The 24,214-nt window shown below is 42.6% G+C and overlaps 1 long non-coding RNA gene across 1 annotated transcript; it reads left to right on the top strand.

Annotated features, from left to right (window-relative positions):
• Positions 1-19,137: 19,137 nt before the first annotated feature.
• On the top strand, positions 19,138-20,986 carry LOC146287479 (uncharacterized). The gene is made up of 3 exons (XR_014758509.1): positions 19,138-19,261; positions 19,406-19,608; positions 20,661-20,986. It is a non-coding gene; the product is annotated as an uncharacterized LOC146287479 (long non-coding RNA).
• Positions 20,987-24,214: the final 3,228 nt, after the last annotated feature.

Here is a 24,214-nt window from a genome sequence, read left to right as displayed (position 1 = left end):
TCTCCTTTGTGAGACTGTCAGATGGCAACGTCTTTGTTAGCGATGCGACTGAATACCATTAGGGATCTGGCTTGAATCTAACCCGACAAATTGCCACGTGGTCTTGCATATAATCACAACTTCTGAAGAAACAAAGTTTTTAAACAGCATCATGGCAGATAATTGATTTGGTTCTTCCTAAAAGAGACATCATCTTGTCATCTGTGCTCGCTAATGTAGCCCTGTAATATTCCTTTTGACTGCTATCATATGGATTTACATAGAAAGTCCATTTCACCTGGTTGCTGATAAATTATACATTTTACCCCCTTCCCACTGGAGCTATATATACTCACAAAGTGTAAAAATCTATGTGCTTTCCTGAAATACAGGAATTCTGTCTTTGTGATGGATTATTTATTTATATATTTGGTCTGTGTGTCTTAGTCTTGTAGACGGAGACACATAGACTCAAAATGTCTTTTGGAGACCATAAACATTTCTAAAGCCATTCTGCACATTTTAGCTGTCAGCCTCACGCCCATTCCCACTCAGGGTTCCTCGTATATTTCTATTTCTACTGCTCTAAAAATACCCTGTGCCATCAGACTCTCAGCCCCTCCAAGACCCTCTGGTGTGGTGTCGAGAGGCAGGGAAACACACCATTAGATAGATTTGAAGAAGACAGATGACCAGTGTTGTGCTAAGGGCGGGAAGACTACAGCAAGGCCGTACTGTGCATGCGCGTGTGTGTGTATGGGACTACACTTGTGTGTTTGTTGTGTGTGTGTGTGTGTGGTGAGGAGGGTGGAGGGGAGGGTCGAATGTATTTGAACACAGAGAAGTCCCACCATCCTCCTATCAAGAAGGCATTTGAAGGAGGCTGTCACCATGAGAGAGTGCACTTCCCTGACAAATAGGCTGAAGGGGAAGACATTAGTATGGAAGACATTGTAGGGGGCCTGGTTCTGTGGTCAGGAGGAACGATGCCCCTCTCAAATGGAACACTGGGGACGATTAATACATGACCAGAGGCAGGAGGGTGAGGGAGCGGGGAATGGGGTAAGAGACCCAGGGTGGTGGGGGGGGGAGTTAATGCTGCTTATCAGGATCACAGGGAAGCTGGTGGGAGGCTGGGATGAGGCCAATTTAACACATGGGGAGACACACTCAACACCGGAATCAGCCAAAGATAGGATAGATTAACCATTTGTCCATTTGTTTGTTCCATTATCAGCACCTCAGTGCGCTGGGTTGGTCTGGAAATATCCGTCAGTTCCAGGGAAGGTTTGGAGTACTGAGTCTGACGACTCTTCCTAATGGGCCAGATTAGCTCTTCACTCTCATCACACACAAGTACCCATTTACTCTGCTTGTGTTGGGAAAGCCTATTTGCAAGCTTTTCTCTATAAACTAGCATCTCCTCATGCAAGGTTTTTTTATTTTTTATTTTTTTATTGTTTCAGTAAGAGTTCACCCAATGAGTTTGCTAATTCAACACTTTAACACAAGCGAGAAAACAGCCTCGCTTGTGTTCAGTTCATACCTTCTGTTTGGATGGAGGATGAAGAGGAAGCAGTTAGAGCGTTATCCTGAAGGCCAGCTGGGCCTCAAGTAGAGAGAGGGCTTCTCTCCCTTCTCCTTGTACACTCTCACCAGAGTTTTGTAAAAAAAAAAATTACAAAAAAAAGCCTGACTGTGGGCCATCTATCTGGAATCACTCTGACCATGTGGAAAGCTGTCATTACCGGAACAAGTGATTTCTCTTTCAGACTGGTTCACGGGTCAATTGCTCTCTCCCATTCTTATTACATGGCAGAGTTGGTGGGATTGAAGCTCTCCCCTAACCTGAGCTCCTCATTCCCACGCATTCTTCAGGCTGTTGAGTCCTCCGGTGGCTCCCAGCGTGCTCTTCAGCTTTCACTGCATTGTGTTTTACTTTATTGATTCTAACGAGGCAGCGGTTTGTTTCATTTGAACAGACGCTCTGTTTGTCCAGATTTAGGTGCCCTGCTTTGGGTGAAATCCCTGTCCACTGAAAGAAAGAAAAAAAATGATTTTATACTTACAATCAGCTGTCTTTGGATGACAGTCTTTGCATGAGTCTTTGTCTTGATTAGATGCCATGACCACAAAGGCCTCTTCGCAAAGCCATGGTAAAGACTAATACATAATAGGCAATAAAAAGCAAAAACTCCTAGTTTGTGCTGAGCGACCATCAGTGAGAAAAGTTCCGGTGTTACACCATGGTTTTATACAGTAGCATTAGCAACATTAGCTAGCTTATTACATAAAACAGCAGGATTCCGTACTTTTATTCTTGTAGAGGGAAAGATTACATTGCACCCTACTGCCTAAAGTGCCATTTAAATAGTTTGTTCCAGTCTCAACATGACTTCAGAAGTTTATCTGGACTATCTAGCTCGATAACAACGCCTAACATTGTGTTTACGCAGTTAACACCAGTCTTATTGTATTTGTCTTTCCTGAGGTGATAAACACAGAACTGTAGAGGGTAGGGAGGACATATTGGTCTGTATAGCTCCCTAGAGCTGTTGCGTAAGACCTCACCGACCAAATTATTCTGGGAACATTTTGCAGCTTTTGTTGTGCTGACTCATACAGTAAAGAAGATGCCTCTCCTCTCTTCCTCACCAAAATAAATGTCTCAGGCTTATTGAAGCCCTGTTGAAGCTGGGGTTAGGGGTTAGCTCACAACCTTATTGCATCATCTTGTCCCTGTCGCGACACCCCCCCCCAGTGACCCTCCTCCAAAGGCATTTGTGTAAACACAGCTGCGTTGTTGACTTTAAAGGCTGTGCTCCTTTCAACTGAGATATCCCAGGTCCTAGCTGGAATACACGTGTACCCTTCCAAACAAATACAAGCTGTTTCCATCTCATCAAATCCAAACTAACAGGATCTCCTTGAAGCTCAGGTGCAGCAATTCACACCATGTTTTTTTGTCGTCAACAAACAATGGCAAGTGCTTCTTTGGAGAAGGAGGAAGGAAGTTAACACTCAACACACATTGTCAAGCCTGTGTTAACAAACAGCATTTCAAGTGGTTTACCTTCTCAATGAGTTTCGTGTCGTTACGTTTTGAATCAAACTTAAAAGTTTGTTGAATCTGGCTGGACTATATCGGGTCGTAGCGAAGGGGACGGTGCTGAAACGCAATCTCCATGTCTGGCGCTTCAAATCATGTGTAAACCGTCCGTAAGCATCAGTCCTCATTGTAAGTTATATTGACTAATAACATCCCACAAACCCAAAGACATTAAGCGAATTAGGAGCCTGCGGGCTCCAGAGGCTGGTGTAACTCAACACACAGGGCCCGGATCTCCCTGCTCAGCATCTCCCATGCAGAGGCAGGAGTAGCTGCCTGGTTGGGTTCAAAAGCTGCGCTAACGTAGAGGCATTCTTTATTCTCATATTTGGTTTGGCCGTAGCCCAGGTGATTAATGTGGCAGCAGAACTGAAAAGGAGAATTCAGTGTTGTGTTGATGGTCTGTTTCACTCCGTAATCAGGTGGGGGGGTCATGTGATTGATCTTCCCCCTTTACACATTCCACAGTTTTTTTTTATTTTTATTTTTTATTTTTTTTTTGCAAATTCACGCTACTGTTTCATATTACCTGCCTTGTTAGAGAATGCCTCCCAGTTCTTGTCTTTTGTTTCCTCAGATTGTCCTCCTTACCCTCAAATTGTTTTCCATCTGGAAGATTTTATTCAATCTTTCTAGGGTAAGAAATCCTGAATGTTTTTTTCCCCCTCAATACTAATGACTCCGGTCCTGTGGTCGCTCTGTGAATGTGACACTCTTGCGTGAAGAAAGCTCTGCGAGTTGTTAAATTGTGCAATCATCTGTCCATTTTGGTGTGGAGTCATCTTCACTTGTGCCTTTTGAGTTTTGTTTGCAATCCAAAATAACCAGAGTCTGCGTAACTCTGCTCTGAGCGTGGAAACACAATCATGAAGTGATCACATGGCCTTTGTGTGCATGCAATTGAAAATATCGTCTCATTCATTTCATGCGTAATAGTATCTTTCAGAATACTGAATAGCCAGCATGTTATTTGACACATTATGCTACCCCTGAAACGACAATGAACTTTCTAGAATAAACATTAGTACACTGACACATGAATGTGTCTTAAATTTTAATATATTAATCTGAAACTACTTACTTAGGCATCCACTATGATGACAGAGTAATCAAATGCAGAAGCAACAAAATATGTTCATCTACTGTAAAAAAAAAAAAAAAAAAAGGCCCTCATAAAAACGACTAATGCAACCCAGAAGAAAATAAAAAAACAAAATAGATATCTCACTATTCAGTTGAATCACATACATTTACGTGGTTGAATGAAATATGAATACCAGCGGTCTCACTTCAGTGCTCTTGCTAATTGGAGCGACCCAGTGTTCCTGATGAATTCTGGCTGATAATGAGTACTAACCAGGCTGAGAATTAGCACACGTTTCAATCATTAAGCTCTGTAGGGTAGAGAACCGGGGAAGTCATGGGAGAGATGAGTGGGAGAGAAAGAGAAGCAGAGTGCTTGAAGGAGTTAGATTGAGTTAAAGTGGAAGAGAGCAAGTCTACACTTTTTCCAGACCCACGCTTTGTAGGTGTGTTCTTTCACAGCCGTTGCTGCAGAAACGATGAGGGGCGTGGAGAGTCCACAGGTATCACGTTCAGTCCCAGGGAACATTCAGGCCGGTAACCCAGTGTGATCTGAGAGTCAGAAACATTTCCACCCAGATGAAATATTTAACGAGTTTGATGTATGGTGGGCACGGAGATCACAGTCGGTTTTCCCCAACATAAATAAAGCCGTGGGACCAGGGTCTCCGGTGGGGGAACACTAGCCCAGCACAGGGGATCCTCTGGGGGTCCCCTGAGCCTGGTTCATGGGAGACAGGAAGGAGGCCCCGACAAGGCGGTCGTAATGACCAAACACTGCGCTGATTGGACATCTTGTTTGCATTATACTGGGTTAGATGATGCTTTGTGTCCTTCAGCCCTGGAGATCCGATAACAAAGCCGAGCTGTATGGGTAAGGTGATCCTACTGCTGGGCCACGTCTGCTGGGCTAGGTCTGCTGGGGTAGGTCTGCTGGGGTAGGTCTGCTGGGGTAGGTCTGCTGGGTTAGGTCTGCTGGGGTAGGTCTGCTGGGGTAGGTCTGCTGGGTTAGGTCTGCAGGGGTAGGTCTGCTGGGGTAGGTCTGCTGGGTTAGGTCTGCTGGGGTAGGTCTGCTGGGGTAGGTCTGCTGGGGTAGGTCTGCTGAGGTAGGTCTGCTGGGTTAGGTCTGCTGGCCTGCTGCCCCTGATCCCACAGAAACACCACTCTGTCTGATGGCGCTGAAAGTCGAAAGCTTGGGATGCACAAACCCAACAGGCCGTGAACTCGCTCAGATGCTTACGGACAATGGAGATGAATTTTTCTTCCGTCACATGCTAACATGAACCCAAGGTAAGTAAATAAGATGGAATATGTTCATGGGACTTTTAAAAAGAAGAAGAAAAAAAAGTCATCTAACTTTTTCAGCTAAGTGAATGAGTGTTACACTTGAAGTTAGACTGTAGGAAACTGTAAGATTGCAGGAAGGAGAAGTGTTATTCACACTGCAGGTGTGATGTCAGACTTGTATGGATTGGGGCTGCCTCTGATAGAAGCTCTAGATGGCAGAGATTCTTTGGAGGCCTGAGAGCCAACCACCATCTCAAATGTACTAAATATGACTGCTGGCTCCTCTGCTCAAGTATTTTCACATGACACTCATGTATCTATCTAAAACATATTAATTTCAAGACCTAAATGTGTGGTCATGTGTGAGTGTGTGTGTGTATGGTCTGTACGGCTATAGAGTTAAAAATATGCATGAAGGAAACAATTGTGAATGTAAATATAGTTTTAGTATTTTATCAATAATAGACATTAACAATAATGAATGGGAAATCTTTCATTGGATTTTGTGTCCAACTTTTTTTGTGACAAATCCATTTATTTTTGACAGAGAAAGGAAAACACCCTTAATTTAATACAGACTTTCCTGAGAACCAAATTTACTTTGTTTCTTTTCCCTGGTTTAGTTAGTGTAATTTTGGTTAATGTCAAAATATTCAATATTTAAACTGACACTCTGAATTAGAGCAAAGCCCTAATGAGATGTGACTGGTGATGACATGTGTGGGAAATACCACATAATCGCTGCTGTACATTCAGCCACAGGGAAGGAAGAGAAACATTCGTGTCCCTTTAATTATCTGGAGCAGAGCAGCAGATTTAGTGTGAGAGAAACAAAAGGTGTCTTTTCATGAGATTTGCCTCTTGGATCTGAGCTGACTGCTGTGTGAGGGTCTATTGTTTTGTTTAAAGACACAGTAGTCCCGCCCCCTTTCCTTCAACAAGAGAATGATAAGTACGTAGGTTTAAGTCAGATTTGCCTGACCGGCCAGTATCCTGTTCCTCACAGGACAAACAGAATAAAGCAAAGGGTTGCCAGTGTTGTGAACTGAGGAGGGGCTGTATTTAATAATATATCTTATTCTGCGATGGCATTCTATGATTTCCTAAGTCTTAACACTGACGACACTAGTTTGCTGTCACGTCTTTAAATAATTTTTTCACTCAACAAGAAAGAACTTCCCGGTTGGGAACTGTTGTCACATTTGACATGGAAAATATTTTCCTTGGATGGGAACTGGTTGATTTTGGACTTCTGGCCCCAGTGGTGTGGTGATGATCATGGTGCTCTCAGAGAATTTTGTGCCAGCATGCTAGTGCAGCCCTCGCCTAAGGCCCCGCGCAACCCCCCCCCCCCTCCCCCTACCACCTCCCCCCACCCACCACCACCTCCCACCACCACCTCCCCCCACCCACCACCACCTCCCACTACCACCTCCCACTACCACCTCCCCCCACCCACCACCACCACCTTCCTCATCCTGGGCCCAGGCTCCTTGGCATTTCCCTCCGCTTCAGCCAGTTGTTCTTGGCTGAATGAAAGAAAGGAGAGAAAATAAAGAGATCTAAATGTCAGCGGGGAGCTGAGTGCATTCCTCTCACCGTGTCCCGAGACCGGTCACCCAGAACAACTTGTGATCCCTGGACAAAGCTGATGACAGCAGGTGGCCATATGAAGAAATTTTCCCCCCAGAATTAGATCCTATCCCTGGGAAGCTCCATTGAGTCAAGGATAATACCCCCCACCCTACCAGGTCCGCAAGGATTTTCATTTCAATTTCTTTACACAACGATGCTTCTCATCTTGACCAGGGTGTGATGACAGTGCACAGCTATGAAATACATGGGATCCAGGATCCAGCTGAAACCCAGAATCATCCCTTGAACCTGCAGCATTGCCTTCAAGAAGACAGCTTCAGTTTCAGTTCATGTACACATCCATTTATTTACCATGTATGCATTCAAACACACGAGTGCTCAAACATACATGAACGCCTAAACACACACACATGCAATCCCACAAACACACACACACACACACACACGTATACACAAAAGACCCCTCATTACCACATGTATGCATACAGAAACACACACAGACACACACACAGAGACACACACACACACACACAGACACACACACACAGAGACACACCCACACACAGAGACACACACACACACACACAGAGACACACACACAGAGACACACACACAGAGACACACACACCAAATGAAGATAAATAGGGACGGCACCCTGTGACAATGATTCCATCCAAACAGGCTTGGGTCTTCTCGTGTTTTTCCATAAGGTGTTTTCTGGCGGAAAATAAATGATGAATGAGGACAGAAAGGTCACCCTGAAAATAAAAAATAAAAGTCATTTCGTCACAGTGAAAAATGGTAATTCGATATTTTTTTTTTCCTTTTTATTTATTCATTTTAGTTACCCGCTAAAGAAATAGAAACCCTCTAAAAGCTTGACTTCATGTGCGAGGCACACAGCTTCAGTGGTTGGAGAGCAGGTCTAGTTTCATACAGACCAGGAAGATCATGTGAAACCAAAGTGCTCTGAAACAAATCCACGTTTAAAGCAAACGCAGCACTTTCTAATGCGTTAGACTTGAAACCTCGAAACGTCATGTTTACTGGTGAATGGTATACATGTGACATGATATTTCCCTTTTAAATGTACATTATACATAGTGTAATAATTTGGTGCCATAGCTTTAGATTTCTGCTCAGTTTGTTTTATACAGATCCAAGGTCGCAGTCATAATCTAAAAAAATTGTGAATTTCCCTCGAATGCAACACCGTTGTCAGCCAACTTTAGAACCACATGCATGTGTGTGATATTACGTGGGCTCAACACAGCTTTGAGAAAAAAAAATCGTCCAACCGCAACATAAAAAAACTGTGTTTTGCTACTGTATGTGTTTTGAATTATGGAACATCAGTACTTCTCTGTCATTGCTTCATAAAGCATAGTCACTTTCTGTCATACTCTGCATCGTGCAAGGCATGAGATTAAGAGTGGAAACTACAAATAAACCTAAACCTCATCTGTCAACTATCAAAACTGCTTTTCGATGCTGAATGCAGAAAATATTTGCTCATCCTGCAAGAGTAAACTACATCGCGCTTTATTGGACCTGGGCGACATTGTCAAATATCAACAAACTTCCAGTGATCGTGTTTGTCTCCAGCCTGCATGAGTGGGTTTGTGTACAGAAGTGAACATCATGCATTGATACCCTCCCCTGCCCCTGCCTCTCAGGGTCTGAGCCAGCCAATCTGCTCTCCCAGCCTCACCTTTCCTGGATCATTTGCTGCGTAACACCTGATACTTTCATGTTGCTAACTCGAAGGCTGCCCACAATTGCCTTGCCAAATGGCCTGAGACCACCTATTCTGTGGGTCTCTGTTGTGGATCAATTGAACCCCTTCCAGGAGCAAACTCGGCTTAATTGACCCCATATGTTCTTTCTGAGCTAAGACCCACTGCGGGCCATATCTATGGTTCAGTATGAAAATCAGTTTAATGCGTACTTCATGCATTTATAGACAAGAGTGATCAAAGGAACAAAGGCTGTATTGATCAGAAGGCACTAAGTAAAGGAACATAAAAGTAGGCTTCTTTTTTGATAACCAAAAAGTAATGTTATACCTCTTAACTCGTAGACTCAAATCACATAGTGTGAAAAGGAAACAATACAAGCTGTATGTTTAAAGACTCCCTGACAACAAAAAATGATTAAAAGAGATTTGTGACCTTCACTAATGACTATTTGATGTAAGTGTGTGTCATTACCAAAGGCGGCTCTGCATCCTGATCGGGGTCAGTGTCTGGGAGCTGGAGCTTCTAAGAGATCCACCAGAACACGCCCACCTCTCACCGCACTGGACCTCAGCCTCCTATTGTACTGGAGGAGGAGGGAAGGGAGCAGGGAGGAGATTGCAAAATAACCCTCTTAAAATCTGGCCTTCGACAAACAGCCAGACAGACAATCTGGAATAAATTCAGATCTGGCTCCAAAAAAAAACGAATCTGCAGAGGAGTTTGCAAATTCTCATGAGGTTCATGTGGGAAGAGCAGAGCAGAACACATGTCTGAGAGTAATGTTCAGCTGGGCCTTAGGCACAATGGAAGATCTTCTGGAATAACTCATTACAGTGTAAATAAAAAACACATCACACCTTTTGGTTCACACAAAATCATGGTCTTGTTGTGATTACATGCACCAATTACAACATACTGGAGAATCGATGCATATTTATGTCTCCTGTTTTCCTGTGAATATTCATTTCAGTCATTAATGTTCAGGATTTCACTTCTCAATCATTCATAATTCAATAAATGCTAAATAATTACTTCCATTTGCAACAGTAAGTAGGAGGAATTACTTAGATTGTTTTGACTGCCACAAGGCCATCCTGAGAATCATCTTGGGGCTGTACCTGTCATTAACTGTGCAATATTTTTCTTCCCCTTAGTAGGAAACTTGGAGACACAATGTTGATTTATGATCCAATATCCAAGCCATATTATTGTAATTTTCACTTGATTAATTAATGCTAGTTTCTGTGCATGTACACCATTTGCTTCTAAATCACATAACAAACTGAAGTAATTTCATGGAACCAATTTACTTGCAAACAGAGAACAAAACAATGGCGCATTTTACCGTCAGCAACTCACCCTGCTCAAGTGAAACCAGACAGACTGCCGCCATCATCACTCGAATGTCTCCCTGACCCAGAGTAACAGCAAACACATTCTAAAGCCCGAGAGGTCAATCTCTGTCATTTTCCAAGACTGTCATTACATTTTAAAAAGACGGACCGGCCCTTTGTTGTCAAAGGCAAAGCCATGGGAGGTTTCTTACTGTGTGAGGATACAGTATGGAACCGTTGGCTCTGACTGTTTGGACCCCATTATGAGGGACAACATGTTTGACAATGCACAGGTGCCACGGTAACACATCCTGGCTTGGCCCATCAATCCTGAGACCTTCCATGTCCACTTCATCAATGCCTGTCTATAGAACAAAGTGGATGGCTGTTTAAGTGCAGTGGAGCTGGATGGAGGAAGAGCAGAAGTGGAGACATTGTCCTTCTCTGTCCGGAGAAGCTGAATAGTAGTGGTTATTCGTTGTAATAACGCTGCCAGACTCTCTTGATGTTTGATTAAACACATCAAGACAATTATGTAAACAAATCAACTTTATGTCTAAATAAAGTTAAGGTTTCCTATTTTAAGAGCCATCAAACCACAAAAAAGCAGTTGAATGTGAAACATTTTCGACTGCAAGAAAATGCTTCAAATCAAGTAATCACTTTGAAGAACAGTTTCCAACAAAATGGAAGCTTTCAAAACAGTGATTGAAAAGGGAAATGTTAACAGAAGATGTTTCATTAATTGGTTTAACAAGTCTGTGATTTGTGGTAGAGGAGTGACAAAAACATTGTAATGCGCCCGCCGTTTCCTCTGCGCACTGGGCTCGTTTTATTATTTTAATCACTATTGAAACAACCGAGTAAACAAACACTTCATCCGTTTAACTGTAGACAATAGTGGTGGCGGTGCTGTTCCGAATTCAAATCTGTGAAATGTTAATCGCTTTTCATGGTCCGGGCCTCCTTGCTTTTGTCCTCGGAGAGCCTCCTACTGAGATCCGTGACTTGATTTGAATAAGGGGCAGAGAGCTGGCACCTTGCTGGAGAGGGAGCTGTTTGGGTCAGGATACAAGGGGAGGAGGACCGGGGCAGCTCCTCCAAGCCTGCTGTCAGCCAGGCTTATTGATGCCTGTGCCACTACCCATGGACTTCCTGAGTGATTGCTGGACAGACTTCCGCTGATTGATGTGACAGGCCTTGTGCAGTTGGAGCCCCTTCCTCATCACCTTCTGAAGTAATCTCTGCAAAGACTGTATGTTTTCATTAGACCAAACTCAAAATGTAACTGTGGGGCTGGGTTTCTTGTACAGGGCTTGGCTGAGTCAGAGTTGATTGATGTAGTTGGGTTCATAGTTGTAGAGGACATTGCTACCACTAAGGACACAGTGTATGGTTCAGGAACAAAAAACGGAACAAGTCTTATATGAGATTCCTGGAAACGAAATCAGTGATTAGTTGTCAGTAGAGGCACCTTTGAAAAGATTGTTCTAATCCTGCCATTTCTTGTTGGGGGTATCTTCAACGTTAGTCAAATTGAAATATGTTTCATGGCATTTACATCACGTTGCATATCAACGCTTTGACAAATAGATAAGCGTGTGTGCAACATCACGCTCACGAAATACCGTCCGCAAAGCTTTCTGTTCAACTCCTGGCTGATTGTCAGGAACATTGTGTGCAAATTTGTGTCACGTTCATGTCAAGTTCATTCATTCACCATGTCAGAGACTTCAGTGATCCACTCGTACAAGGCCTGTTATCTATCGGAGACAAGTCACTGCCGTGCCAGCTCTCCCAGCCTCCACAGATGGAAAGCCAGACCTGCTGGTGCCATTAGTAAAGCATCTGAACCAAAAGGCTTGTGCCATATCTAACAAAAACACACAATGCTCATTGAATGAAGAAAAAGAATAATCGGCACATCGATGAGTTTTCTTATGTTCTTGTGTTAATCAAGCTCACAAGACGTGGAAATCAGGTGGCTGAGCGCTTAGGGAATCGGGTTTGTAATCTGAAGGTTGCCAGTTTGATTCCCGGCCGTGACAAATTAGATTGTGTCCTTGGGCAAGGCACTTGCTTCGGGGGAATGTCCCTGTACTTACTGTAAGTTGCTCTGGATAAGAGCGTCTGCTAAATGACTAAATGTAATCACTATCAGTAGATAAGCTATTCCATTACAATGTGGTCTTGTATTCTATGCTTTCCTCACATATTGTGTTCTTAGTGCGTGTGTCTTTGTATCCACCTGCTTAATAACAAACATCTATTGGCAGCACAGTATGTTATTGTTGTGTTTTGGCTATTCATCTGACCTCCATGGTTCAGAGAGACTTTGCTAGTACCCCTGTGTTTGACTGATCTGATTTCTTTTTAACATTGGGGTGTTCGGTCAACTCTCTGTCTCTCTCTCTCTAATCAACTGGTCGTCTACTACTTGTAAACCCAGAACCTGAATTGATGGTCACACCGTTATAGTAGAGATGGACAGAACCGCCTTCCACACCTCCATACAATACATTGTACTGATGGACAGTCGTACGTCCATTTCTATATGGAACATGTATAACCAGATGTGAACCATATTGACAGACGTTGGTGCCACAGTCATGCAATAAATAAGGACAACAGGATGAAGGCTGCTCAAGATGTTGACACATTCTGTGCCATCTGGACTCCGTCGATGACCGGGTTGGACTTGTTGTGCTCAATGCAGGAGATTAAAAAAGACAACATTCAAGGAGTTCTCATTAGCACAGCGTACACAGGCCGCTTGGCATTGTGCTTGAGTGACACCGCTATAGGCCTTGCCACACCAGCTGGTTCTGGGGTAATTAGACCATGGGCTGGACTCTGTGTCTGTTTCTTGGGCAGATGGATGGCTGGGTGTGGGCCCAGCCAGAGAATTAATACCATACCCCCGGTATAGCCCATAGATTGATACGAGCAAAGTTCGGGAGACGATGGAGCAAATTGAAACTTTTGAAATACTGCTGGCCTTGGACACTGCTCAGGCCAGACATTTCCACAGGCTCCACAGCGAGTGAAGCTCTTCCAATGTTTTCTTTTTCCCAGTTGGCTTTGTTGGTCGTCGCCTTTCTTTCAGGGACGTGTCATCTGTTTGGGGCTGACTGGTTTTGTCTCAATTCCGCATGTGTTAGGAGTCTGAATGAACAATCAGTAATTCCACTTTCCACAACCTTTTATAATTCAATTTGAACACTTAACTAATCGACATTTTTGTCCACTTTCCACAACCTTTTATAATTACATTTGAACAATTTTTTTTTAAATGATGATAAACACAAGAAAATAAATAAACAAAATACATGAAAACAAAACAATGAAATGTTTACTTATTTTGTTGTTAGGAAAAGGCGGAAATATACTTTTACAGGGTACCATTTCTTAGTCAATAAAGTTATTGTATTCATGTCAACTATGATGTAATGAACAATGAGACATGATAATTATATGTGTTGAAGTGTACTGCAACATCAGACAGGATACATTCTAGAAAAATACAGAAAATAAAAAGCTTGTATTGTTCAATTTAGGCACTCAAATTATCTCTACTCATCTTGATACATGTATGAAATGCCAGCTCTGAAGACTGATGACGAGACAATTTAAGTGGTGATTGTCTGTATACATAGTTCATTGTAGGCAGTGGTCTGTACAATGTTGATACTGTCGTTGAGAATGTAACTTTGGCTCGTTTTGACATGAGCTTGGTCCTCAATCCAGGCAATAGAGAGATGTACTGGTTACATTAAATGACAAATCCAAAAGGACACACGGTATTGATGTTAAAAAAGAAACACGTGTAAGAGCAATGACTCATGGGTTTACAGTAAAGTTTTTTTACCCACCCGTACATTTGTCTCCTTGAACAAATCAGAAAGGAGAATAAATCAGAAAGAGGAATAGGGACACATATAGGACATGGACAAACCAGACAATCAGTCACACATACCGATGGTGACTGCAATTACCATTATTTTTTCACTTAAGGATACAGACATATTAACTATTAATGTTACACATGGTTACAAACATTATACTGTGCAATAACCAAAACAACATTTTTATTTACAACGAGGAAGCGGAACGGGGTTAGTAGTATTTTTTTGAAGTTAGACCATAGTTGTGAACACATTGTATTTCCCCTTTTATTTGTTTGCGTATCCATCAGAATCAGATTGTACCAGCCGTGGATGTCACAGCAATCAACAGGCTCCTCGCTGACACCAGCCACATCCCGTTTTTCAAAGTCAATTTAGACCAGTCACTCGCACAGAAAGCTAGGGTGAAGAAAACGAACATTTTCTCCGAAATCGCCATGGCAATTCATCAGCGGCAGCGGGTTTCGGCAATTTTTATCAGCAAACAGCCAATGAATATGCAGTTAAACAAACAACCGTCAAACTATAAGACCACCTTGGCTAACGTTATTATGTCTGTGTCCGCGCTGCGGCTTGTCTGTCAGAAAAAAAAGCGCCAGCCCCGTTTGAGGAACTCTGGTGGGGATTTCACCACACCAGAATTCTGATCGGACTTGGATGCCATCCCAGAAAACAGAATTAATAGCCTTTCTCTCCGTTGAATACTGTTTTGAATGTGTAATCTGGAGTGTATACAGGACTGTAGTTTACTGTGCATTTGAGACTAGAACTTCATTTCCCAACGCACAATGTCACAACTTCACAAGGAAGTGAATTCATGGACTGAGGTAGAACCAGGAGGAGCTCAGATAAGACATCAGTGGGCTAGTATCTAAATTTGCAGGTCATCATATGGGATACATGTTTGACTATGATAAACTTTGGCAATAATGACTATCCCTGCAATAGAGATGTATCCAATTGCATGAGCTTCAGTGGAGTATATATAAATCAGTTGGCCTCCCCGATTTAGGTGAAAATCAACTGATTTTATTATAGAAATATTAACATTTTGGGTAATTTCAGGAAACATTCAAACTGTAAAACCACAGTAAAAACTGTCATGAAATAAATATATTGTGGGTTCAAAATTGCCTTTGTGTTCCATATATGACCTAGGCCATCTATAATTAGGGAGGAAATGAGATGGCTGAGGTTGTTGGTTTGATTCCCGGCCGTGCCAAATGACTGTGTCCTTGGGCAAGGCACTTCACCCTACTTGCCTTGGGGGGAATGTCCCTGTACTTACTGTAAGTCAGAGCGTCTGCTAAATAACTAAATGTAAATGAAAAAAAAAGCCAGTCAAATTATTTAGGTATAATATTAGACTTAAGATTAATCATCTGTGTGCATATGATCGTGTGAATAAGAAGGGGTCTCGTCAGCCAAATGCCCAGCCTGAAGCCTGTCTGGTCTAACCCTAAACGGCATATTCTCCCCCTTCAAACTCAGCTCTCCTGCTCGGTCTGGGCTTGTCCACATGCCATGCATGACTGTCGAGGCCACCTGTTGAAATGGTGGGTGGCTAATTCTAGTCGCGAGTTAAGACACATGGCTTGGTGTTACACTTCGTCTGACAGACTACCCTATACCCACCACCCTCCGCTCCACCGTCCACCTCCCTCCGCCTGCAACCCAGCCAGCACCCCGTTATGGCAGCTCCCTTGATTGATGGAGGAGCCCCCACTCAGGGTTAATTTACACTCATGAATTATGCATGCAGTGATGCCACCACACCATTCTGCATCTCAACATGGGGTGAGACTTGAGTTTATGGCAGAAATCAAGACATTTCCCTTTTCCTCAGCCCCGTCCCCTTCCTAGATAACACGAGGAGGGGCGGGGGTGTATTTTTAGAAGGGCTACTGCGTTTCTTTTGATATTTATTATTGAACTGCAGGACATGGTAAATACCATGAATAAATAACACACAGATCTGCAGTGTAACTTCACGAAAGCTCCTGCTTTAGCCATATTTGCATCCTTATGTCAGGAGTACTCTCTCTGAAGGTTTTAGGGGGGTTTAGGTGCAGGTCCTTTGTGACATTGCTTGTTAAAAGGGATAGACAAATAACATTTTATTTCAACTTTTAGTCTCTTAGGGGTGATAATGCCATATCCCGGATGACTTATGGTAGAATCCTTATCACAGTTTTGCAACCTTTCAAAAGTTGGTTCACCTGCAGAAAGCTAAAAAAGATTAGCTGAGACAAGTATCTGTTTTTGATAGTGTCAGTGGTTTTCAAGGTCAGCTACAGAAAATATATTGGTTTTCATGTGAACTCTGTGTGCTCCAGAGACAGTGATGTCATTATGCTATCTTTACCGAAGACACCACATAAACATTCCTTGTCTCTTCTTTATCAGCACTATCTAAAAACAGATATATTTTTACTTTAGACTAAATCATAATTAAATATTGATAATTACTTATCTTTACAGATAAATCTTCTTTGAAAACAGTCTCTAACTCGAACACTTGATCATGTCAGGGTTCAGTAGGCTAAAACTGTAAAAAAAACCAAAAAAAACAAAGGTTCCATCAAATGATTATGAAGATTTATCAAAAAATAAAAGTTGGTTTTACCAACTGCCACACCCATCCACCCCCAGCCTATCTTTGATCTTCAGGGCCAGTGGGCGGGGTCAGAGAGTAAAGCTAGCCCCCGGGGCCCCTGCTGGAGGGGGGCTGGGCAGATGATTGATGGAGGCCAGCCCAGTTGGAGGCATAGGAACACCCCCTGAAAGACAACGTCTTTCTTACTTCCTGGTAACCCCCCTGCTATTCCTGTCCCCTCTCCCCTGCGCCACGATTTTTCATAAATGACAATTGTGCCGCTCAGCACTTTCCCCATCTCTGTCTGCTGCTCGTCACCACGGCAGGACAGACGTATGACAGGACAGTAAAGAACAAAGCCAACAGAAGTGATGCCATGCTGGACACACACACGATGAGAACCGTTGCATCATTCCCACAAGATCCTTTTGAAATTGTTTTGAATCAGAACAGTTCTTGCATCATCTTGTCAATCTGTTTGTCAAAAAAAAAAAAAAAAAAACATCAAGGAAGAAATGTCTGAGGAGAAAAAGTTTAAACTTTAACTTTAAAATAACTTTTGGACATGGTTGTTGAGGGATCCTGGATTCGGTATGATGTATTTGAAAACAAATGTTTTTACAAGAGGTATCTGATTGTAAAACAAGGCTGTGGTTATTTTCTGACTGGTAGACAACCAATCTCTCACAGCAAATGTGTTGTTACAGTCTAGATATTGACAGACTTCATAAATCAGAGGCATTGAATTGCTAGGTGCTATTTTTACTTACTCTGACATTTGACCTGGCTGGTTGGGAGCATGGCTGCTAGTGGCTGTATTGACCTGGTGTTGTGCTGGGTGAACCTATCAATACACACGCACACACGCACTTAAAATGACAGGGATTTACTGGGTGAAATCAATCATTACAGTCCTCATGGTCGTAAAAAGGTGTCATCAAATAAATACATCTGTGAAATTTCCACGTACTACGTTCAACCAAACAGTTTGAATGCTAATTTGTAGACTGTACCATTTGGTTGATGATTAAATTATTAAAATTCATTGCATGTATAGAAATGTAGCATTTTTTTGTGTCGTATGAATTGTAGATGTAATGAGGAGGGGCGGGGTGGTTTTTTAGATGGCAGTTTGAAAAATGTATTTTTGTTTTTAATAACCCTTCAACATTGGCCCTCCATTCCACGACAGAAGAAAGTTTGAGTATGAGGGAGAATTGTGGAGACGTTTTCAAAGGGACGTAACACAGGACTTGTCTTAGCATTGTGACACATCACACTCTCTCGCACGCCTCTCCAACACTTATCTTTTGACAAGCAGTCCCTTCGTTAGGCTGAAAAACTATGGGGTAAAGCGAGATGTCTTCCATCTGTCCACAGTCATTATGCTGCCCATTAGGTGAGACGTCTTCATTTCCTTGGGGGTCTTGCAGACTGGATTGAGCCGGCTGGTGTGCAGTGATGGAGAGAGACAATTGACTGTCAGGTGTCCAGTCGCATCCACTTTGCGCACACATCCATTTTCATTAGACATGCCATGAGATACGAAGCATATTTTCTTATGTAGTTCGCAACGTAGTTATAATGTGACAGTGTGTGTCAGGACGCTGGGAGAGGGATAGCACAGGTCTCGAGATATTCCTTATTCAAAGAAGCTCAGTGGAAGATACCACCAAACGTCACTGCTTTGTATGAAGTGCCATTCTTAATTTATTTTTAGATACTGGTTCATTGGAGGAGAAATGTCACAATAATTGTATCTCATGTGTATTCGTGTTTGCTTTGGATATGTTTCTAAGAAAATGTAGAAAATTGTACTCATCAAAATATGAATGTCTGTATATGATGTATGCAAACTTGTGCATTGGTGCTGTGTACAAGATTCTAACAAGTTTCATGTCAAATTAAAAGGGAATTATGGAAAGAAGAAAGATTTTATAATATAATTACAATTTGCTCAGACGAATAATTACATCAAATCATTAAATGCCCAAATGTGTTCTTTGTATGTTCCCTGGACAGTGAAATCCAAGCTTAGTAAGCACAGTGAGTCTTATTATCGCTTTCCTCTTGTTTGATTTCCTCTTTGACCCCGACCATTTTTGGAAGAGATTTTTCTTTACGACCTGGGCGTTGAATAATACGTCAGGCAGTCTGGTTTAATTGCCTACTTTCACAACCCACAATTTCAAACAATGTTGTCTACCCTTAAAGGAGATATTTAGTAATTTGTTTATAATTGATGCAGAGCACTCTTGATTACCCTTCCCACTAACAACACATCAGTAAAATGATCATTAAAATGGTGCGGTTGAAGTCGGTAGACTACACGTCTATTTTAGTAGGCTAGTGTGATTGATACAGTGCAGTACCCACAGTCGATGTCTCACTCTTTTTTCAAATTCAATACAGAGTCACACGCAATGTGACTTTTAACACAATATGTTGCATGACTTGTTTCGTCTGATAATTAGTTGTTGGACATGCGATGTGGAGGCTAAATTCGCAACGATGTGACCACCATTCACAACCTCGCGCCTAGGGCACTGCTGTCAATGTTGCGAACACAGCCGACAGACAACGCGAAGACGAACTATAGTTAGGTGCAGAACATCCTGTACTGAAAGACACAGGTGAATCAATTCCTATCGGAGCATGCAACATTATCACCAACAGTCATTTCCACATACACTCTGCTGGTTTCCCAAGTTATTCAAATGCAAACAAATAGGCTAGTCTGTGAAACATTTCATCTATCTGCTGACATATTTCCCCAGATGGTTAGGAGATGGCTTCATGCTGGCCCCAATGTAAAGCCTCCATATATAAACTGGCCGCAGATGCAAGAGGAAGGAACGTTGTGTGGGGAGTGGGCCAACAGAAACAACGGCGTCTCCTGTCACCGGAAGGGATAGCTGAGGCGCTGCACGGCAGCCTGGGGGGCCTTGTGCGGCTGAGAGGAGCCAGGCTCGTTTACAAGGCAGGTGCTTTCTTTCTTTGGCCTTTTGTTTCAGATTTGTTTGGGATTATGATGTGGGCTACGATACAGTGGGTGGCTTTGTGTCTTTCGGATCTGTGCAGTTGTAGACATGCAGTCCTCAAGGACGGCGAAAAAATAAATAAAAGAGAAAGGATTTCAGTAAAAGTGAGCTGTTTGGGGTTGTTGGTACCACGGTCGGTGTGCAGGGGAACTATGACCCCTTTTGCATGTGTGAGATGGGTCAAAGCTACGTAGAGTTTGTACATTGAGACCTCAATCCAGTCTCTTGTTTAAACGAAACCTCCAGTCTTCATTACGCCACGCTACAAAACAGTTCCTGGACCACATCTGTGTTACATTAGACAGAAAACTTTAGCTGTATTTACACAGCTACATCAATATAATTCTCCAGGGACCTGGTTCTGTGACCCATGCTGCAGATGGTACTAGGCCCTCACGAGGTCGATGCTTTTGTGTCAATACATCTATTTCTGTGGTCAAATCAATCTGCTAATTGGAGACCGTGTGGATTTTTGCCATTTATGTTTTTCAGTTAACAGCCATTACATAATTTTCATGCTTCCAAGATCTTTATTTTAGACAGGGAAGTTCCCGTCACAATAAATATTACAACATAGTAGAGACTGGCCTGTCCTCCAGTGTTTGAATCAGTTTGCTACATTTACTTTGACTATCATCTGCATGTGCACAATTGAGAATTTACAATGTGTTTTGGAACGCACTAAAACGATTGCCGGAAAGATTTATGGGGTCTTACATACTCACAGACATGCAGTGGCCCTGCTGTTGTTGAGTGTTTAAAACGAGACAGTCAGTTACTATGTGTGTGTGTGTGTGAAGGGAGGAGAGTGCATGCTTCTCAAGGGTCACGTCATTCAAAAGCTACGGCACATTTGTCACAGTACCCATACTTGCCCGAACGTGAAATAGCTGTCTATTCATCACCAGGAGATGGACAGAGATGCGAGTGCTTGGCACATGGAATTGGTTTCACGGTCTAAAAGATGGCCTCTCTTTCTCTTATCGTGAAGATCTATGACAGGCGCCCTGTAGCGAGGACCCCTTCTGGTTGGTGAAGGCCACGGGGAACCAAGGAAACAGTGAACAGCTGAGCCATGATGGTGTTTATGGGACGGACCCACTCTACGTCCGCGTATGTGACACACACTTCTCACTTCCCCTTCACATCTTAAATACCCCTAACCACCAGACCATTCCAACAGTCTGGTAAATGACACTCTCTAACAGGTGTCATCGGTTATTGAATAGAGCTTGTAGAGACGTCCGATGGTGTTACAGACTTTGGAGACCCGGTCGAAGAAACGATGTGCGATAATGTGTGATAATGTGTTGAAACAAGCTGTTCAAACACTGTCCCAATGTATCCGGCCTAAAATTATTATGTGGGAACGAAACGTATGTCCCGAGTTCACAATTTTCACCACATTCAACAGACAAAAACACTCACTCGCAGATGAGTGAAATGGAAAGAGGTAGATCTGGGCTGTCAATGAAAAAATGTCTGTCAGTCATATTCCGGACTTTATTACAGATTACGTAAACACATAGGTCCAATGCAGTTCATAAAATAGTATTAAGAATTGATGCTGTCGTATGTGGTGTTGAGTGTGCAGCGTGTCCGGATTTTTAGCACCTCGTTAAAAGTCAAACAGACCATGAATTATGGATGTGTGAAATATTGTTCCTCTGCCCTCGATGGGTTCCAGGGAATATTGTTGGGCGTGGAAACAAATCAGAGACCACTTGAGCTTGGGTATCCAATTTAAGAGGTGTTTACATACATAACAGCAACAGAAGAATCAGGCAACAGGCTTCCCCTACATAAATAACATAGATGGCCCATAATGTATTATCATCGATGTGGGTGAAGTTGAGATGCTAAGGAACCTCTCTGGTTTACTGATGGGAAATAGAGGGAATCCAGTTATAAACTTATATGGTCTAAAGCCTGATTTTAAATCCTATGTGCACTCTGTAAATCACCCTGCTGGGAACTTCTCGGATCAAGCACTCCGTAAATCACAGCCACCCCACAGAAAAGGTTCAAGTCTGCAGGTTAAGCAGCCAAACTCCCATGATCTCTGAGGGTCGATCCCTTTGCTTGTGAAAAAGTTGGGCCAGACCATGAACAAACACTGTGTCACACGCTTTGAGTGAAGGACAGAGAACCAGACTATTTTTGTAAATTGTGTCATTTGTTTGAGGTCCTTACTCTAGCTTACTCAAGCTTACTCTAGCTCCGCTGATGATTTAGCTCCATAAAGGAATGTGGAGGAGAGTGGAGCAGAGCGCTGTTAGCTCCGGAGATCCCATGACACCATATCGCTCTGCATGGGAGAATGTCCTCTCAAGGCTCTCAAGGGTTTACACATGAAGTGTCCTTGAAGAACTATGCAAGTCATCTCCTGGCCACACATTTATCAGTGCCAGAAAATGAAGTTTTTAATTCACCCTCACAAACTTTTAGAGAACAGCTATTCTGATTTCCGTTGGTCAATATGTGTGCGTAAAATCAAAGATTGCACACTTTTTATTAGCTCCTCACACTAGTAGCCACTACTTTCGTTATTGATTGAACAACACAGTTGTTTTCCTTTAGTCACCATATCAACTGACTTTATTGGGCTTGTCAACTAAGAGTTTCTACTGCACTACTAGGAATTTCTAATAGACACGCACGCACACACTAACACACACTGACACAGGACTGGGTACAAGACATGTATTGCATTTAAACAGATGGCTGTTGATATGGAGAAAGACGTGTCATCGGCTGTCTGTAGGGCTAACATATTCACACGTGTTTGGTCGTGTGTTGAAAGAAGCAGAAGTGTACAGGAAAAATCGACTTTGCGATGCAAAACTAAAACAGTGTGTGTCAGTTTGGATGTGGGGGTGGTAGAAAGCAAAATGCGCTGCCAACGGAACGCCCGTCCCAACAAATTGTTTGTGTCAGCCGAGGGACGGAACGTGGGGCCCTGTTGTGGTTTTGAAGTACAGATCAATGTCAAGTGTAAAGTCGTAGCTTGGCGTGAGGGAGCTGTCTGGAATCTAAATGACGTTGCTTCCTCCGTGTCGAGTTGGGGCCCCCGATGGAGCCTGGTGATCGGACATGGCTGGAGACCGAACGAAAACTGCCGTAACAACAGACATGTGAGAGCTTCTAGAGGAGAGGTGTCTAGTTTCGGCAGGTCGGTGTTGTGTTGAGAGCCTGGGAGCACATGACTGGAGGGTCACAAGGGCAGGTCCCTGGGGAGACACAGCTGGCGCACCGCTGGGTCTCTCCAGGCTAATTACCATCCCTACTGCCTAGCTAGCTTCAGGCCACCACCAGGCCAGCGACACATATGAGTCACACTGCTGAGCTGAGCTAAGATGGTTGTTGTTTTAGTGATGGTGTTTACTAAGAGATGAGGAAACTTAAAGTCTGTAAAACTTTCAAACTGGAGATGTTCGATGTTACACCGTTAAGACGGCTGTACATTTTATATAAGGCTGCATGATAGAGAAAAATTGGGATCTCGATTCATCACTGTCCCGAATAATCAAATTGGTTTGACTGAGAGGCAAAAGCATTGTGTGTTCACCTGCATGACTTTATGACAGATAGTGAGGAATATCTAATGATGTTATTGATGACTGATCTTCTTCAGAGCTTCAACTGCAGAGAATTCAGGTTTCGTCCATGTTCATTAAATGTCTCTTGGCCCATGCTGACTAACTGCCGGCTGAATCTTCTGTGACAGTTAGCAAAGTGAACAGACAAGACCTTTGACCTTGCGATAACACAGTGTTCTGCTCAACGGCGCCAAAAAACACATTTTGGTCTTGAGTCTGAGATGAGTCACTATTTTGTCAAACACAACAATTTCCTGCTACTTACAAGTGTGCTACTCACATCTAGAGTGCTTCAGTTGCTAAGAAAGCTAAGAGATGTGGATAATTCAACTAGAAGAGAAAATAATCTTTTAAATTGAGCAAAAGGCATAACATTCAAATAAAAACTACAGTTCACCAGATACTGTACACAAAACCCGAACATTTGTCATTACTTACAGTTACTGTTAATAAAGATATTTACATTTGCTCTCTTAAAATTCTCCCATATGAGACTTACAGTCATTTAAAACATTCTTTCACATCCTATTATGAAACAAACAGTACTACTACATTTGCCAGAACATTAAAATCCAACTGGATGTGTCATTCTGCTCAACTTCACTCTTGTGGAGATTGTTTTTGTATGAGAAAGAATATATATATATATAAATGTTGGTGTCAGATTTATTTAATGATACGTTAACTCTCAATTCCCCCAGTAGAAGCTGCCTACATGATTTCATGGCCATGACTATAAAGACTATGTGGGTAATCCCAGCTCATATGTGGCAAAGTAATCGCAGGCAGGAAGAATTTTTACACTAAATGTTAGTGCCATTACTCTGACTCAGTGTGACCTTGATAAAGGAAATGCTATTGAAACATAAATCCAGACCTTAGGTTTTGTTATCACAGACATTTATTGACCACACACACAAGAGAAGTGATTGTGATAGAGACTAGG

This window comes from Hypomesus nipponensis, chromosome 6 (genome assembly GCF_054491055.1).
Source record: "Hypomesus nipponensis isolate SF chromosome 6, ASM5449105v1, whole genome shotgun sequence".
In the NCBI taxonomy this organism is placed as follows: Eukaryota; Metazoa; Chordata; class Actinopteri; order Osmeriformes; family Osmeridae; genus Hypomesus; species Hypomesus nipponensis.
This window is presented reverse-complemented; position numbering and strand designations above follow the sequence as displayed.